The sequence below is a fragment of the Pygoscelis adeliae genome, unplaced genomic scaffold, assembly GCF_000699105.1.
Source record: "Pygoscelis adeliae isolate BGI_AS28 unplaced genomic scaffold, ASM69910v1 Scaffold66, whole genome shotgun sequence".
Taxonomy (NCBI): domain Eukaryota; kingdom Metazoa; phylum Chordata; class Aves; order Sphenisciformes; family Spheniscidae; genus Pygoscelis; species Pygoscelis adeliae.
Window position 1 is genome coordinate 4,977,543 of NW_008825167.1, and position 5,535 is coordinate 4,983,077.

The following is a 5,535-nucleotide window of genomic DNA, read 5'->3' on the forward strand; positions in this document are numbered from 1 at the left end:
ATGGTAACTGCTCAGGGTTTTACTGAGTAGTGCTTTAGTATTACTGCACTGTATTAGTTATGTACAACCCTCAAATAGAAATCAAAGCGCAACGCAGGTTTGGTTTAGCATAGTAACTTTATTATTTGCTAGTCTTTAGTCTTAGTGAACGCTGCTACTGCTAATCATTTGGGACCTCATAGAATATACTTCCAAATAATTTTTTGGGCATTCCCGTCAAGGTAAAAGTATTTGTATTTTAGCAGCCAGTGAGCTTTTGGACATTAATCCTTAATGGGTAAAATAAAACTAATTGGGGAATATGAGTTCAAGTGCTCATTCGTAAAGTGATCATGGCTCATTGGCCCCTGAGGCACAGTTAGAAAAAAGTACTTTCATAAATGATTGACGTAGATTCAAAGAGGAAGAGAAGATAGCAGTGGGATACTGGAAATAATTCACCATGGGCAGCTCCATGATATGATGTAGGTATGCTGAGACCAAGTGGTTTCCAAGGAACTGCTCAGAGCAGAGCAGAGTCTAACTTGCAGATCACTGATTGTCCCTGGTAGATCTTATTGCCTGAGGCTCACGGACATGTTCCTGGGATGAAAAGAAAGACTCCAAATGTAAGCTGGTCTAACATCCATGGGAAGCTCTCAAGCATCTCTGAACATTTACACATGTGGAAAATTAGAAGAAAAATCTATTCCCACAAAATAAAGAAAAAAAAAAACCATCTAAGAGCAAAGGTCCTAGGGAAGAGCAGAAGGAGAAAATAAGCAGACCAAGGACTGCTTGCTGCAGTTAGGCTCCAGCAGCCTGTCACACAGGGACTTACTGACACAGGGTTGCATCTTCTGCTGGAAAGCTCTTGGTGGACTTTTCTTCCACACAGCTGCATAAACTATACAGGCCTCAGCTTTTGGTCTCCACGAATTCCCTGTTTTAATTACATATTATATGAAATGAAAACTGGCTTGTTTGGTTTTGTTTGATTTCCTAGCTCTCCTGCTATGAGAAAAACAAACACTATTTGTGTTCCCTGTTCACCTTTGCCATTCGTCATCATTCAATGTGTCAACAGCCATGCTGGTAGACATGATCATTAGCTTCATTGCTTTTCCCCATTCTATCCCCCTCATTTGGGATGGGTTCTCCATTTACCCACAAAGCTATTGTACTCTTCCCCTTCAAACCCTTCCTTCCTTAAACCCCTCCACTGTTATGCTACTTGAAGGAAAATGACAGTGTCTATGGTGCCGGCATGCCACAGTCACTGCCTGCCAGGCTGAGCAGCACTCTCTATGGGTTTCCTTTTTTTCCCTCCCCATCTACCTCTTACCATCCGCCTCCTGTCTACCAAAGGTAGATCGTGCCAAACCATCTCGATAGCTTCCTTTGATAAGATAGCTGATTTTCTAGTCAAAGGAAATGCATTAGATATCATCTATCTGGACTTCAGTAATGCATTTGATATGGGGTAATGATCAGTAAAACTGAAGGAGATGGGGATGAGCAGAAGGATTAGAGGGTGGGTCAGGAGCCCGCTCAAGTGGGGACAAAACTGAGAAGTGCTGAGATGGGAAATGCCAACCTGAAATACAGTTGCTCAAGAGTCACTTCTGGACTGGATCTTGAATATTTTCACCTGTGACTGTGGCAGAAGGAAGGAAGGAAGGAAGGAAGGAAGGAAGGAAGGAAGGAAGGAAGGAAGGAAGGAAGGAAGGAAGGAAGGAAGGAAGGAAGGAAGGAAGGAAGGAAGGAAAGGAAGTTGGTAGTTGGTTATGGTGATGTTTGCTGATGAACCAAAACTAGGGCCTGCTTAAAGTCTGGAGGAGGATCAGAGTATCATAGAGAAAGAACTTGATGTAGAAAAAACGGACAAAAAGGAGGATAAGTGAAGATCTGGATGCTTATGTAAGTCCATTAGTGTAAACACCTTGGTGGGACATGAAGCTGAAGAGGCACATGAACGTATTTGGGTGGAAACCTAGACCATAGAGTGTCTTTGGAATGGTCTACAAGCAGAACAAAGGCAAAAAAACAACAGCAGCAAAAAGGTTTTAAGATAGTTCTTGATGATTGGGAAATAACACTGTTACCTATGAAATCAGGCATCTCCGGTCCATGACCCAGGAGATCTCTTCCACTTAGATTACAAGCAAGTGCAGTGACTTCCTTTTTGTCCTGTGTGCCTCAATCCCTGAAAATGGCTTGGAGTGTACATAGACACAGTATTCAGAAAATACTGAAGAGACCACTGAGGCACAACATCACCCCACAGCCCAGGCCCTTTAAACAGTGCCATAGTGCCCACTATGCCAAGAAAGAAAAAGTATGGGTGGGAGGGGAAAAAAAAAAAAGAGAGACCTAAGTGGAGGTAATATGGCAGTGAACAGGAAGGCACGCTCACCTGACAGCTGTTTGTTTGATTTCTTGTCGAATTTTCATTTATTATACAAACAATCTGACCAACCATGAAACAGAGCTATGAAATGAAGTGATAAAAAACATTTCTTCTCCGTGCACTGCTCAGCTTACATTTTATGTTATCTCTTTGTCTCTGTCCTTTTCATTTCTCTTCTGGAAAGATACAACGACAAAAAAAAAAGAAAGAAGAAAGAAAAAAACATGTTATATGATGAAACCTCAAGAGAAGGAGATTCCTGAAAAAGGCATGAAAAATTCTGTAGATATTTGACACTGATGTAGTTAAGTATTAGCAGTAGATAAAGGTGTTGTAGCCTATTACTAATGGATCAAAAACTGGTTGACCAATACATCGAAAAAAGTAGCTGCAAGTGGGAAGTTTTGTCCAGGAAAACTATTCAAGAGAGGTAATTTCCAGCTTATTCAATGTATTTAAATTTATTGCTGAGAAAATAGCCATATTTTATGCCACTTTTAAAAAAGAACAATGGAAAAATTCAAAGGTTTCAGGAAAAATCTTGAACACATAACTTAGGTCTGCTATAAGGTGTATTTTTTTGACAATATTTAGGAATTTCCATCTATTTAATTTATCCAAAAAAGGGTATAAGAGAAATGGCTTATAACAGGCAGTTGCATATGGAAGCAGTTTCTCACTGTCAGTGGGTTTGCAGACAAAATGTACGCCAAGAGCCGGTGGCTGCAGAGGATCACTGGGTGCATTCTGGTTAGAAAAGTACAACACTCCAGTGAGGTTAATTACCCAGGAGAACCACTAACGCCAGATGCAATGACTTCTCTGTCACTTGTAAGTGTTTAATCAAGTCAAGATATTTTAAAGAAATTATGAATTTGATGTGGGGTGAAGTTTCTTTGTAGTAGGTCTCACTAAATTATGCTACTGATACATAAATCTATCAGTTTTTAAATATCTCTGTTTACTGAAGGCCTCTGCAGTTATCAGCATGCATTTTTGAAAAATGCATACTTTTTATTTCCATTTTTCTTCCAATTCAGAAGTTCGAAGGAGCATGGCTTTCAGTTCGCACTCAATTTCTGCCATTGAAGACAGAGACGTCAGAAAGCATTCCTCAGCTCTGAAAAGCAGAGGCCGTGCTAAGCAAACCTCTGCACCTACACATGGAGTACATGCGCTTTTTGCAAAAGGTGGAGAGCAGGGTGCTTCTTTTGCAAAGAAAATGAGACTGCAGCGATAAGAAAAACTGGTCTAAGATATACTTTGCCTATAGTTCTATTAAAAAAATATATAAATATAAATTCAAGTGAATATCTGCCTTCAACTTTTTTTTTTTAAAATAAATGCTGTTATTTCAGCTCTGTGTTCTTGATGACGAGCAATTGATGAGTTAATTGCCTTCCTACTCCCACTGAATCAGAGTGCGTCTGCAAATACTGGGTCAGCTGTGTGAGTAAAGCGTTCACTGTTCACTGCTTACAGAATCCCTGTGCTATGACAGTAAATATTGTTTTCTCCCAAGCTTAAAGCAGACAACCCCAGTTTTTCTGTTTCACTGGGAAAGGCTACTTTTTTTTAAAGTAAAAGTAATGAAAATAGCAAAAAGACAATTTTTTTTTTTGGGGGGGGAGATTTATTCCCCCCTTTCTCCAATTTGTGAAGTCGAACTTTCCTGATTTTATGTTACATGCAGACAGACATTTCTCCAATATAACTCTATCCCCAATTCATAATGTAAATATTTATTCTCTTAAATGCATACAGGGTTATTAATGATCACAGAGCACTCCGGCATTCGCCCTAAAGGACATCATTGTTTCTTTTTTCCCCATTTGAGAGTAATTGAGAAATGCCTTGCAATGAAGCTGATGATTGAATATATATTGCTTTTTTACATGTTACTACCTATAGACAGCCAGTCCTAATTTAAGGTGGGAAGCAGACAACAAACTTTGCAGTGTAAAACAGGATACAATCTCTCACTAATAGAAATTCATATTCCATATTGTACATCAGGCTGTTGATGTTTAAAATGCTGCAGCAGTGCTAACATTAGAATTCAGAGATATTTGTTAACGCTTCTCTTGAGACTGTTCATACACACACACCCTCAAAGAGATAGCACGAGCCTCAAAATTAATTTGTCGGTGAGGCTTTGGAGCCCTAGTCTGTTCATATATGGTTTCATTTTTCTCAACGTGACCTTTGGTTCGCAGCAGCGACGGCTTTGGTTTGCTACTGGTTTTGAGGCAGCAGCTTCAAGGGAAAATGGGTCCATGTCTTTTTTAGCTCTTAACAAAACTGTGGTCTTGTAGTGAACAGAGAGATCATATCTCCCTCACAAAGTGATACATGCAGGTTAAAGGATGTCTGCCCTGTTTCATGGGAAAGCGGGTCTCTCGGACTGCTGCCTGATTTCAATAAAAATGAATGGGAAAGTATGGAAATGTGCAGTGAATGAGCAACTTCATGGATAATAGACCTTTACTGTTTTTGTTGTAAAGAAAGAAAAAAGAGGTTAGAAAAATGAGTGTTTGGATACTTTTGAGTTGCTTTTGGTGAAAGGTATTAGAAATATGAAAGGTTGTTTTTTATAAATGTGGTTAACATGGAATGATGATAATTAAAAATACTGCTAGCAGCACTCCCACATCAATAACTGTATGCCTTGGATTTCTTGTTTCATTTGAACTGTTGCTAATAGTGCCTACCGTAGCTCAGATGGCAAATATTTCTATTCTAATCCTATCCTCATCATTTTCTTGAGCACAAAATATGCCCCCAGGTTATCTATTTATATGCCTTTCAATACATCTAGGGAATAAAATCCTCCTGTAATAACATATAGGTATGTTAATAACAAAAATACAGTTTTAAATTATTTTAATCGTTTTATATTCTTTGCTGTCTTGGCTGTTGCCAAGTCATGAAAGGCTGAAGACAATCTGTATTTATTAAATTAAAATAGCAAAAGTAGCTAAAGTATAAATGACAGTAACAATCTTCTCTTAGAATTAGTACCTTGCTGTATTTGAAAATAAACACTCAGACTGGAAAAATTTGAAAAGAAAATTTTGACTGTAGGCAGTAGAAAATGTGTTTGTATCTGCAGAGGTTAAACAATGCTGCACAGTGCGCATGCTTCT